This window comes from Sus scrofa, chromosome 18 (assembly GCF_054392235.1).
Source record: "Sus scrofa isolate SSC_HxYL_T2T_F1_AM1 chromosome 18, Sscrofa_HxYL_maternal_Yorkshire_Landrace_v2.0, whole genome shotgun sequence".
In the NCBI taxonomy this organism is placed as follows: Eukaryota; Metazoa; Chordata; class Mammalia; order Artiodactyla; family Suidae; genus Sus; species Sus scrofa.
Genome location: NC_139400.1, coordinates 63,597,532 through 63,611,913, shown reverse-complemented (window position 1 = coordinate 63,611,913; position 14,382 = coordinate 63,597,532).

Genomic DNA, 14,382 nt, shown 5'->3' with positions numbered 1-14,382 from the left:
GGGGAGCGTTCGGGACTTGAATTGAACTTTCACTTCCACCTTTTTCTACAACCCTTTTCTTTACTCAAACTTCCTCATGCCATGGTTTCTTTAAAACATGAAATATCTTTATGGGGGGCGGGGGTACGGCTTAATCTACATTGAATTTTCCGGGGATGTGACCACTGTCTTAATGGAAGGACTGTGCTGTGCTGTGCTTGTAACTTGGCCAGCTGATGACAACACTGCTCCCGTATCAAGTCACCAGTTTAACGCACCTGCCCGGCTGCCCCTTGCCTGTGCCTCTGTCATGGCTTAGTGGGCTTGTGCACCAGCATCTGAGCATCGCAATACAGGTTCCTCTGCTGTGAATATTCTTCCTTTTATTTCTCCTTTATGTTATCGTTAGGGCCCCCTCATAATTTTTTTAGTTACCTGAGTCGATAAATTACCTCCCAACTTCGTTTCGAGGTACTAAAGGAAGCGTTACAACACCTGGGTTCTGGAAGAGGCGATGTCTAAAGCCACTGCCTGAAGGATAAAACTCAGGAGGAAATTAGAAGGCACAGACTTCCGTGTGTATCGTCCTCCCTTCTCTCCAGTCACTGCTAGTTTTATTTCCTTTTCGTGGCTCATTGTTTCCAGTCGATCTCAGTCTTGGCTCGAGTCCAGGACTTTTAAAAGATCCAAACCGCTGTCCTGTCTCTCAGGTTAGCGTTCCTCCGGGCTGTCTTTCACTCGCCCTGGATTAACGACCTGCACTGAGGACGTCTTGGTCCTGAGAAGCTAGCGTTACGCTTTCCTTCTAGAGTCGGGCGCTTGGCAACGCCCGGAAGAAGGGAAATGATAGCTGTCCTCCTGCACAGCGGTGGCAGGAGCTGCCACAGCGTTTCTTCACGTTAACAGCCTTTCCTCCGAGGACAGGGCTTCCCCATGTGTCCCTCCGAGGACAGGGCTTCCCCACGTGCATCAGGTATGTAGCTGTTTGGTCAAACGTTGTTCACGAGGTACATGCACTGGGTCTTAGCAGCAGATGAAACAAGATTCCTCTATTCCCTTTTGCTCCTTTTTGATGTTTCAAGAAATCACACTCCATTTTTAGGGTTTACTTTAAAAATTTAAGTATCATACCATTTTAGTTGTAGTTTAAAATAAAGGGCTTTTATTATAAAAAGGGTGAGTCACTTAGGAGCTCGCTCATGGTGCAGCAGCTTAAGGGTGTCTCTTGTCACTGCAGCAGCTGGGTCGCTGCCGTGATGGAAGTTTGATCCCTGGACTGGGAACTTCCACATGCTGAGTGTGCAGCCAAAATTAAAATTAACACTGAAAAAAAGTCATAATTTTAGAAACGATAGAAATTAATTTACCTTACAAATTGATGAATACTGAAAAGTGGTAGCAATGGATAAAAGGCCCTACTATGTAGCTGTCTATGTAGCTATAGTTCAGGCGGCCTCGAGAGCGCATGTAGTTTAGACTCTGAAATCTAAAATTGAAGCTGTTTGTTGGTTGGTGATTGCACAATCCTAAACACGCGCAAAGGAGCAGCGGCGTCCCCTCTGAAATGTGTCCTCCCGCTGGAACATCAGTTTGGCAGTACCTGGGTCGCTTAGTTACAGTCAGCAGTGTTCAAACAGTGCTGTTGCTGTGTGTGGAATTACTTACCAATCATCTTTTCTGTATAACTGGGGACCCCAAATTCTGTTGTCTCTTAGTGAAACAAAACCAGGCCAAACCCTCCTCTTCTTCAAAGTGGATAAACCCGGTTCTTAGCTGTGTGAGAAATCCTGTCTTCTTCCGCAGAGTGTTTAACCACCGAGGCTCAAATTCCCCACCCATCCCACAGCCCTCCCTCCACTCCCCCCCGCTGGAGTGAGCCCAGCGCCCCCACCTCCTGAGGAGTCCTGCGTAACTCAGGCTTGTTTGCTCTCTCTCTAGTGAGGGGCTTGCTGGACTCACTGCGTGGGAGGGAGTGTTAGCGTTTGTGTTGCCTGCTCGCTCTCAAACCTCATCGGTGATTTAGGTGGTGTCCTCAGCGCCAAGGAAAGGCGGACACCCAGTGTCTGCGGAGAGATAAACACTCGGATTCATTGTTTTCTTATTGTCGGGATGGATGCGAGCAAAAGAATCTATTCAGACGCACTCGTCGGTGTGGACCCAGCCCCGTCCAAGGGGAAAGGTTTCCTATAGCCGCACATGCTCAGGCAGGTTCAGAAACAGCTTCAAACCCATGGGTTTTCACGTCGCCTGCCTGACAGCGTTGGCCTGGGCCGCGGAGTTCCCGCTTCACGTCCCGTCCTCCGCAGCGTGGTCAGAGGGATCTTCTGAGACACCCGTCTGGTCATATCTCCTTAGGCCCGAGAGCCCTGGCCCAGCCTCCGCTTCCAGTGTCCCCATGTCAGATGACCTCACACATCAGCGACAGTAACGTCGGCTGTTTCCCAACTACTCCGTGTCGCTGTGAGTGTTGCGGCGGCTGGAATGAATTTTTCCACTGTCTCCTCCTTTAAATTCAGCTGAAGTGTCATCGCCTCTGGGAAACCATGACTCACTGTCCCAAGGCCACGGCGTAACTTTCTCCTCTTTGCTCCCCTGGTGCTGCCTACACAGTGTTACCCCGTGAGCTCGTTAACTCTCAGAAGGACTGAACAGATTCTCTTTTTTTTTCTGTCTTTTGTCTTTTTAGGGCCGCACCCACAGCATATGGAGGTTCCCAGGCTAGGGGTCTAGGGGTCGAATAGGAGCTGGAGCCACGGGCCTCCCCCACAGCCACAGCCCCTCAGGATCTGAGCCTCGTCTGTGGCCTACACCACAGCTCACGGATCAGCAACGCCGGATCCTTAACCCACGGAGAGAGGCCAGGGATCGAGCCTGCAACCTCATGCTTCCGAGTCGGATTCATTTCCGCCGCGCCTCGACGGGAACTCCTCAACAGATGCTCCTAAGCGCTGACTCCTCAGCATTTCGCGCAGCGCTAGACACGTGCTAAAGGCTCAGCAGACACCCGGAGGGAATGGCTTTCCCCAGGATGATCCCGTGAGCTGTCCCGCAGTCTGCATCAGACGTCCTTAAACTCATCCAAGCGCCTTTTTTCTGGGGAAAGATGTCTTGAATGTCTTTGAGGATTTTATTCTCTGGAAAGGTATTCATGCATAAAGTGACATAATCAGTCTGGCTTGTCCAGGTCTCTTGAATTTAGTTTATGCGACTTAATTGGCCAGGACTTGATTCCTCTGAACAGAAGTAGGCTCCTGAACACCTCGTGAGGGCCTGACAGGCGTCCGGGGAGCCCAGCAAGATGGACACCTTCTGGGAACGTATTTTCTGTTAGTGTCCCTTTTATTTTATCCCTGGAATCTTACCTCCCCGGAACGGATAGCTCTATAGGTCATCTAGGATTGCTTGTTGGTGCAGGGTTTTAAAGTTTTCAAATGGCCACCATTCTTTGACTATTCTGTTCAGTATTGCGTTGCCACTTTCATGGTAGCTTTCTCAGTTACCTGTAATATGCATGTTGTTTTGGTTGTGGTAAATCATTTTCCAAAGTAGAAATAACTCGGCCGTCACTGATCATCACCTGGGATTTAATTGACTGTTTCTTTTAACATTTGCTGACATAAAGAATTCGTTTTGGTCATTATTCTTTCAAAATTTTTTTCTGGATATGTTCGTTAGAATATTTCTTTCAAATGTAAGGGTAGTAAATTTTTCTTTCTTTTTTTTTAAGGATTTTATTCACAGTTATGACTATAGCACCTAGACTAGTGCTTGGTAATATTTACTGCTTGATAAATAGCTGTTCAAGAAATGAGTAAACATTTTAAATCAAATCCCTTTTTTATCTCCCAATGCCTAGTACTAGTTATAGTACACACATAAATTGATTTCTTCTTTTACCGAAATCAATAAAATGCTTGTCATGCTTTTAATAAAAACAAAACTGTTAAAAATGTATTTTCAGTAGTTCCCGTCGTGGCACAGTGGTTAACGAATCCGACTAGGAACCATAAGGTTGCGGGTTCAGTCCCTGCCCTTGCTCAGTGGGTTAACGATCTGGCGTTGCCGTGAGCTGTGGTGTAGGTTGCAGATGCGGCTCGGATCCCACGTTGCTGTGGCTCTGGCGTAGGCCGGCAGCTACAGCTCCGATTGGACCCCTAGCCTGGGAATCTCCATATGCCGCAGGAGCGGCCCAAGAAATAGCAAAAAGACAAAAAAAAAAAAAAAAAATGTATTTTCAACATTCCCTTAATAAATTCTTTAAGTAAATCGGCTCTTTCAGTCTCAGTTATATGATCTAAAGTTTTTTTAAATGTGAAGATAGACCTTCTCTATTTAAATTTTTATTCTTCGTAATTACTGCTAATAAAAGAATAATCTGTTTTGATGACTAATTCTGTTATGAGCCTTTGTAATTTTCATAATTAAAAGTAATTTACTTAAGCACCTGACATCTCTGTTACAAAATACTCTCCTGTTTGCCAGAAGGCCCCATGAGGCCTATCAAGGGTAATTCCAGGAATGGCGTGGCAGCGTCTGCAGCAGTGACAAAACCATTGCAACCAGTCGGCATTTAGGGAACTGCAGCCTGGTTTCAGGAAGCCGTGCTTGGAGGCAGTAGGCAGGCGATAAGGTCGCACGTCACCACAAGACACCAAGACAATGACTCACCAAAATTCCCTTTCTAAACCCCAGGGCTTGGAGAAAGAAAACACCCGACAGGTGCCACGAATAAAATATGTGTGTGTTGTGCTTGGCAGGATGCGACTGTAGCAGCAGGAAACTCAGATCACTACGGCATCTAACTCCACGATGGCCCAGCCCCACCAACATAAAACTCAGATATATAAATGAATGAGTTATGATCGAGTATATACTGTATATGTAAGCACTTAGGATATTAGCTACTTCCTAAGACACTGTACAGAGCACTCGAAATCACAGTGATATTGGTAAGATTCCCACCACAACTTAAATTTTAATTGATTTAATTACTAGAAATACTAAAGGAATTATCTTCATGTACATTAATCTCACGCCACTGTCATGGAATCAAATGATCAAATGATGATACTGGGGAGCATTTAAAGTATGTCAAATACTGGCCAAGGATATTACACAGTGTTCGTTTATTCTCATTAGGTGGTGATATTATCGCTGTGTTATAAATACATAAAGAGCTAGTAAGATTGAGCGCATATCTGCCAGGCTCCAGAGCCCGTCCCCTTAGCTGGTGTGGCCCTAACACTGTTCCCTCCGGCCTTCGCGACGAAGCCTCTGTGTCCATCGATCTTAATGATACTGCCTTTCTTTCCCTCTCTTCCATCCCTACCCTCTCCGGCTTCCTGGGATCGCCCATTAGACTACTTTGCTAGGGCTGCCATGGGAAAATGCCACAGCCTGAGTGGCTGCACAACCGAAATTGCTTTGTCACAGTTCTGGGGACAAGCGGTCTGAGATGCAGGTGTCAGCAGGTGCGGCCCCTCCTGAGGCCTCGCTCTCTGGCTTGCGGATGGCCGGCCACCTTCTAGCTGCGCCCTCAGGGTCCTCTCCCTGGGCACGCCCATCCCTCTGTCTCTCCATGTGTCCACATGTCCTCCTCCTACAAGGACCAGCATCTCGCTGGATGAGGCCCACCGGGAAAACCTCACTTTGACTTAATCACCTCACGAAAGCCTCACTTCCAAGCAGGTTATGTTCGGAGGTGCTGGGAATTAGGACTCGACACGTAAGTTCGAATTCCACACAACTTGGCACCTAACATCCACCAGGTAAACGGCTTCAGTGGCAACGTTGTTCCAGGTTTGGACACAGGTGCCTGCAGAAAGTGTGGAGGAAGCTGTTTGGCGCCCAGGACAAAAATGTCTCTAAGATTTTTTGTAGGGTTGGTCTACTGGCTATGAACGCTTTGTTTTCATTTACGTTAAAATACCCTTATTTCACTCCCCCCCCCCCTTTTTTTTTGTCTTTTTAAGGCAGCACCCGCGGCACACAGAGGTTCCCAGGCTGGGGGTGGAATCAGAGCTACAGCTGCCGGCCGGCACCGCAGCCACCGCATTGCCAGATCCGAGCCGAAAGTGCAACCTACACCACACTCATGGCAACTCGGGGTCCTTAACCCACTGAGCGAGGCCAGGGATTGAACGCGCAACCTCATGGATGCTAGTCAGGTTCATTAACGCTGAGCTATGACGGGAACACCTCGATTTCATTTTGGAAGTGTATTTTTACTAGATATAAAACCAACATAAAGTTCAAATGTTTTCTTTCCTTCAAAACTTTAAACATGCCCTTCAGTTGCCATCTGGCTTCTGATAAGAAGTCAGCTGTCGTTGTGTTTCATTGTTGCCCTGCTGACAATGGCCTGTTTTCCTCCGGCTGCTTTAAAGATGCTGTCTTTAATTGAGTGTTTCAGTAGTTTGAGTATGAGGAGCCCACATGGTCGGTCTCTTTGAACTTACACGGCTTGGTGTTCACCAAGTATCTTGAGTATTTTACCCAATTTGGGAACACTGTGGCCATTGAATATTCAAAATGTTGGTCATTTGCTCGCCCTCTCTCTCTCCCCACAGGACTCCAATTATACATAACATTAGACCTCTTGATATTGTTCAAAGAGTCACTGGGACTCTGCTCATTTTTTCCCAGGCTTTCTACTGTTTTTTTCAGATTGGATCACTTCCATTGACCTGTCCAAATAACTCTTGCTTCTGCTACCTCCATCTGCAGTTCAGCCCATCCAGTCCATTTTTATACCAGATATTTTAATATCTAGTCCTAGAATTTTCATTGGGTTATTTCTTTGTTGGTTTCTGTTTCTCTGCTGAGATTTCCTATATATTCACCCATTACATTTTGCTGGAGTTCCCACTGTGACAGTGGGTTAAGGATCCAGCATTACTGCTGCAGTGGCATAGGTCACAGATGCAGCTCTGAGTCCATCCCTGGCGCAGGAACTTCCACATACCATGGGTGTGGCCAAAAATGGAAAAAAAAAGTGTTTTGTTTTTCATCCTGAAGTGTAGTCCCAGCAGTTGCCTCAGCATCCTTGTCTGCTAGTTTACGGCATGTGAGGGTCCTGGGGTTGATCTCCTTTGCCTTTTGAACAGAGGTTGCGATTTCCCGTTTCCTCTTTCTAATTCTGGATCGTATCCTGCACACGTGGAAGAGCAGGCTGTAGAGACTCTAAACTGTTACGGTCTCCAAAATAGTGATTTTTGTTTTAGTTGACAATTAATTGGGCAGAATTTGAACTCCAAATTTGTCTCTCCATGTCAAGCAGCAGCTGAAAACTCTATCAAGTTCTTTTAGCCTCACACGGGCTGCTTGGATTCTGCCCTGCACATACATAGCACAGGGTTGAGTCAGATTTTCAAGCAGACTTTATACGCCTAACTTGAGGGCCTTTCTAAGGCGCTCTCTTTTCTGAAATAGTCTCCTTCACGTTTCAGCTGTGGTTGTTCCTTGCGTTGATTCTGAATACTTAACCCACAAGACTGCAGATTTCTGAGACTTAGCTCCCTGTGTGCTGCTGCCTCCAGCCTACCCTCAGGTAAAGAGTTATTAAAAAAAAAAAAATGGAAAACTCACCCAATGTTTTTCCTTTCTTCCAAGTGTTGATTCCCTTCCAAATTTCTGCCTGCTTTGGTCACTTTCAATGCCTTCATATAGTTGTTCTCTTATGTTTTGTCCAGACTTTGTAAATGTTAGCTATGGAATGGTTTGCCTGATATAAGTTACTCGTGCTGATATATATATATATGTATGTATGTATTGTCTTTTTAGGGCCACACCAGTGGCACATGGAGGTTCCCAGGCTACGGGTCCAATCGGAGCTGTAGTCGCCGGCCTACACCACAGCCACAGCCACAAGAGATCCAAGCCATGTCTGTGACCCACACCACAGCTCACAGCAGTACTGGATCCTTAACCCACTGAGCAAGGCCAGGGATCGAACCTGAGTCCTCATGGACACTAGCCGGGTTAGTTAACTGCTGAGCCACGAAAGGAACTCTTTTTTTAAGTTTAGAGCTAAACCTATTGGAAAGAGGACTGTCTCCCTTCTCATCCTCCGGTGCTCCTATCTCATTTTCTTGCTGAAAAGATGCTGCCGGGCCACTTGTTCTGACTTACCCTTCCTGTTTTGTTTTATACCTGAGGATTAGCGAGCAGAAACGATACAGACTGGGGGTGTTTTCTAAGGTTGAGGACGTGCCTTGGAACAGTCCTAAACACGCCACTCAAATGTTTTCTTTTTGTTGACAAGGACATATACATAGAAGGTCTTTGGAGGGCTGCACAGGAAATTTCTGAATTCACATCCTCTGGCATAACCTTGAAACGAGAAAGGATGAGCGCCCTGGGACTTGGTCCTGAGGCGGTGCAGAGCCTACCATGGGACGTGAGCCAGGCCGCACTGCCAACCGTGCTGGAAACCTTTGTGTGCCCAACTGTGTGAGTCTCTGGGGGAAGAAACATTGGAACGCACAGAAATGTCCTTTTAAATACAGCTTTATTAGGATACTTTATACGTAGACGTATTAATAATAGCCATTCTGACGGGTGGAAGGTGTACCTCATTGTACTTTTGATTTGCACTTCTGTAATAATTGGTGATGCTGAGCATTTTTTCATGTGCCTGCTGGCCAACAATTGCTGGAGAGGGTGTGGAGAAAAGGGAAGCCTCCTGCACTGTTGGTGGGAAAGTAAACTGGTACAACCACTATGGAGAACAGTCTGGCCGTTCCTCAGAAAACTAAATACACAGCTACCATATGATCCAACAATGCCACTCCTGGGCATCTGTCCAGACAAAACGACAATCCAAGGAGATACTTGTACCCCTGTGTTCACTGCAGCCCTATTCACAACAGCCAAGACATAGGAACAACCTAAATGTCCATCGACAGATGAATGGATTGAGATGACGTGGTCCGTATACACAATGGAATGTTTCTCGCCATAAAAAAGAATTGAAATAATGCCATTTGTAGCAACATGGATGCAATTAGAGATTCTCATACCAACTGAAAGAGGTAGACAAATACCATATGATATCACTTATATGTGGAATCTAAAATATGGCGCAGATAAACCTATCTATAGAACAGAAACAGTCTCACAGACCTGGAGAACAGACTTGTGGTTGCCAAGGGGGAGAGGGAGGGAGTGGGATGGGCGAGGAGTTTGGGGTCAGTCGATGAAAACATTTACATTTAGAATGGATAAGCCGTGAGGTCCTGCTGTATAACACGGGGAACTACAGCCAATCACTTGTGATAGAACGTGATGGAAGATAATATGACAAAAAGAATGTGTGTGTGTGTATGACTGGATCACCATGCTATACAGCAGAACTTGACAAAACATTGTAAATCAACTATACTTTAATAAAAAAAGATGGTACAGTTTATATACCCGACTGTAAAATTTGAAGAATGAATAAATAACTGGTTCCTAAACAGCTACTACGTCGTGGATGAAGAGGGCAGTGGCGTCCTCACCTCCTACTCCCAGTGCAATGCTCGGCGACCTCCTCACACTTCTAAAGGCCGTCCTGTGCGGGCGACACACAGATACATGGGGACTTCAGGTCTGGAAGGGTCGGGTTTGAAGACGCAAAGAGATTCGGAACTCCAGGAAATCATTTGGAAACTGCCTCGCATCAAGCCCTCCTGAGAAGACAAGGAGTCACCTGTGTTTTTCTGATCACATCTGCATACAGCAAGTTTCTTTCTCTAACTCGAGCAGCGACAGCCCTGCCCAGTTGTTATATACACAGTCGGCTGTACTGCCTGTGTCTCTTTTTCAATGTCTGACCTTCATAGTCAAAGACAAAGGTAGGCACACGGCTAAATTCTCCATCACCAAAATGATATTTCTTTTAGAGTTTGCGAAAGAGAGGCATTTTTTTACTTGGAACATGTGGAAACTGACAAAATAAAAGCTTACCAGCTCCAGCGACCTCTAAGCCACTCCCAGCAAGAGTTATTCGTCATGAGGTAGCTTAAATGTTGCCATCTCCTGGACAACTTTCCCGACGTCACAACCTGGGTTAGGTTGTGACCCGTGCTCGCTCCCTCGCGGTATTTGCCATTGCTTAACAGCCTGCAAAGGCAAGGCTTGTCCCTAATACGCAGTCACCTTTGAACTATGGCTTCTTCACAGTAGAAAAGATCCTATTAACGTCTTCAGGAACATTTTGAAACATTTAGGCTGGATCCCCTTCCGTAATGACTCACGGAATCATCCAACTTACATTAGAAATAGAAGACAGGAGTTCCCGTCGTGGCGCAGCGGTTAACGAATCCGACTAGGAACCATGAGGTTGCGGGTTCGATCCCTGGCCTTGCTCCGTGGGTTAAGGATCCCGCGTTGCCATGAGCGGTGGGGTGGGTCACAGACCCGGCTCGGATCTGGCATTGCTGTGGCTCTGGTGGAGGCTGGCGGCTACAGCTCCGATTAGACCCCTAGCCCGAGAACCTCCATATGCCGCGGGAGCGGCCCCAGAAATGGCAAAAAGACGAAAAAGAAAAAGAAATAGAAGACAGGCGTTCTTTCCATTCTTCCACCATCAGGAGACACAGACTGTGAGGCTTGTAGAGGAGGGTCCGGCTCAGGGGCCAGGCCATCTAGGTTTATACCCTCACTCTGCCGTATTCTGAAAGCCCGAGCGTCCTCATTTGTAAATAACAGCTCCTGCCACGATGTGTTGTTTTAAGGATTAACTGAGATAATTTGCACAATGATGTTTCGCAGTGTTCAGCAAATATTGGTCGTCATTATTGTCTTTATCCCAGTAAGTAATAATCTTTAATTATTTATATCATTTCATTTCGTTGAAAGTGAAAAAGCTATAGATGAAGAGGCATAGGTCCATGAACTGAACTTTCCTGAGAATAAGGATGGCATCTTATTTAGAATCAAATTCCCAGTACTTAGCATAGTTTTCGGCATATAGACTATAAATATTTGTTGGAGGAATGGAAGAATAACTTTATAAAACTTAAAATTTTTTAATTACAAGTGTTATAGGGTTTTGTTTTGTTTTAAGGGCCACATCCAGGGCATATGGAGGTGCCCCGGCTAGGGGTCAAATCGGAGCTGTACCCACCAGCCTACACCGCAGCCACAGCAACACCAGATCCTTAACCCACTGAGCAAGGCCAGGGATCGAACCTGCGTCCTCATGGCTACAGTCAGATTCCTTTTCACTGAGCCATAAGGGGAACTCCACAGTGTTATGGGTTTAACTGTGTGCATCTCAAGGACTACTACTCGGCTATAAAAAAGAATGAAGTCATGCCATTTACAGAACATGGACCCAGAGATGACCTACTAAGTAAAGTCTGTCAGAAAAAGAAAAACGAATACCATTCCATTCTATGCAGAATCTGAAATAAGATACAGGGAGTTCCCTTAGTGGCTCAGTGGTGACAAACCCGACTAGTATCCTTGAGGACGTAGGTTGGATCCCTGGCCTTGCTCAGTGGGTTAAGGATCCAGCATTGCTGTGGCTGTGGTGTAGGTCACAGACACGGCTCAGATCTGGCGTTGCTGCGGCTGTGTCATTGACTGGCAGCTATAGCTCCGATTCAGCCTCTAGCCTGGGAACTTCCATATGCCACGGGTACAGCCCTAAAAAGACAAAAAATAAAATAAAAATAATAAAAAAAATATGATGCAAATGAACTTATTTGTAAAACAAAAGCAGAGTCACAGCCATAGAAAACAAAGTCATGGTTACCAAAGGGGAAGGTGGGGGGAGGGATAAATTAGGAGTTTGGGATGAACGGATACAAGCGACTATAAATAAAAATATAGGGAGTTCTCTGATGGCCTAGCGGGTTGAGGCTCCTGCGTTCTCACTGCTGTGGCTCTGGTGGCTGCTCTGCAGCGTAGGTTCAATCCCTGGCCCAGGAATTCCCACATACTGCCTGTGTGGCAAAAAGGGAAAAAAAATACAAAAAAAAAAAAAAAGAGAGAGAGAGAGAGCCTGAAATAAACATTGCGACTCTCATTTAAAAAATATATATATATACTATATGTATTTTTATTTATACTATGTATAAAATAGATAAACTACTGTTCAGCACAGGGAACTATATTCAGTACCCTGTAACAAACTATGACGGGAAAGAATGTAAAAAAGTGCGTATGCGTATTTTTTACTATATACTATATACATATATGTACACAGCTGGCTCTCTCTCTCTCTATATATATATATATACACACACACACACACACAGAATCCCTTTGCTGTACATCAGAAATTAACACAGCATTGTAAATCAACTATATTTCAATAAGGAAAACATTTTTTCATTATTTTTAAAGGTGAGGTCTGGAGTTCCTGTCATGGCACAGTGGTTAACAAATCCGACGAGGAACCATGAGGACACAGGTTCGATCCCAGGCCCCACTCAGTGGGTTAAGGATCTGGTGTTGTCATGAGCTGGGGTGTAGGTCACAGTCAAGGCTCAGATCCCGTGTTGCTGTGGCTGTGGTGTAGGCTGGTGGCTACAGCTCTGATTAGACCACTAGCCTGGGAACCTCCATATGCCGCAGGAGCGGCCCTAGAAAAGGCAAAAAGGCAAAAAGGCAAAAAGGCAAAAAAAAAAAAAAAAAAAAAAAAAAAAAGTGAGGTCATAACTGGAGAATGTTAGGAGCCTAATCCAGCACTCCTGGTATCCTTATTAAAAGTCGGAACGTGGGGACAGACACACACCGGGGAGAGCACCGCACGAAGGCAAAGGCGTGCATTGAGGTGATGAATCTACAGAGGGATGCCAAAGACTGGCAGCAAACTGCCAGGAGCTCGATCAGAGGCTGGAACAATTCTTTCTCACAAATCCTCAGAACAGCCAATCCTTCCCAGCACCGTACAGCCTCCAGAACGATGTACGTTGCTGTAGCCTCAGGAAACCAATTCAACAAGTTAGTCGCATCGTCATCTTAAAAAGTGCTATATATGTGAATACGTAAGTGTAGCTTTTTGTGGTTTGAATACATTCTGAGAGGCTTGAGTATTATTTTGTGTAAGCCAACACTATTCAAATAAAATACAATCAAGGGCAAAATGAAATGACTTTTTGGGTAAGCATAGTTCTAAAAAGTTATCTAAGTCAGTTTTTGGAACCAGCATGATATTACTAAATTCCAGAAGCATGTTTAATTTCTGACATTACAGCTGACTAAGTTGGTAGATACAGTAAGCAGATTGAGATCAGCTACACAATAATTCTCATTGTCTAACTTACTTAAGTCAAAGTTCTGTCATCACCTTTAATATTAAAAAACAAACAAACAATAAAACCAGAATTGTAGGTATTCCTGCTGTGACTCAGCGTTGCCATGGCTCAGACTGGACCCCTGGCCCAGGAAATTCCATAAGCCTCAGGTGGGGCTGAAGAAAGGGAAAAAAAAAAAAAACTGTGACAGGTTTATGGGCCAAGAACACCAGTAAACAAGTCTTCTGCTTATAAAAGTATTGCTTTTGAATTCTCCAGGATAACTGACAGTAAGTGCAGCAATGAACTATCAGGAACAATCTGGCTACCTTAACTTGGCTGGTCTTTGTGGCACTGAATCCCATTGAAAATAAGCCAACACTTAGGTGGGTCATTATACAGATTTGATACTGATATGAAATGAGAAATCTGAAGTATTTTCATGCATATTCTAACTTCCAGGGGAGTCATGATGAAAAGTACCCAGCAACTCGCTGCACACAGAAGACCCACAACAGGTATTAAATGAAGGAATGAAGGAGGGGAGAATTAATTGGTTAAGAGCAGGTGTCTTTTGAAAACTGAACCACCGAGGGGTAATTAACAGGAATTTCTGTGGCATCGTCACTGTCCTCGGATCATGTTTGCCATCCTTTTAGGAGCAGACTAGAGCGACTCAAGGAAACAACCAGTGAGAAAAGACGAGACCTAAAGGAATATCCAGTTGGAGGTGCAGGATTAAATTCAGGGCTGGCTAAGCCTTGAGAGTCTCTCCCTGAAAATTCCTCCATCTGCTGATGCCAGAAAGACACCACACTCCAACCCAAGGCACTCCAGCCGGTGGACCACTGAAGCAAGAACAGTCACATGACTTGGCTTCCTTGCTACCTAAGAGACTTGCAGAGCTCATTAGACAGTACATTTCTGAGATGTTGTAAAAGTAGAATTTGATTTTATTCCCGTTTTAATAGAAGTAGAAACTGGTGAAATAGGGATGCTGCAGAGCTCTTTGCCAACACACACCAAAAAATCCAGTTTCCAAGAGGATTCACTTTGCAAATATTCTAGCAAAATTACTCATTATATTAGCACGCATGTGTATCACAGGAAAGAAAATGTTATTTAAAACTCAGAGGGACTACAGCTGCTTCCTTCTTCTAAGGCGGAGTGGCAG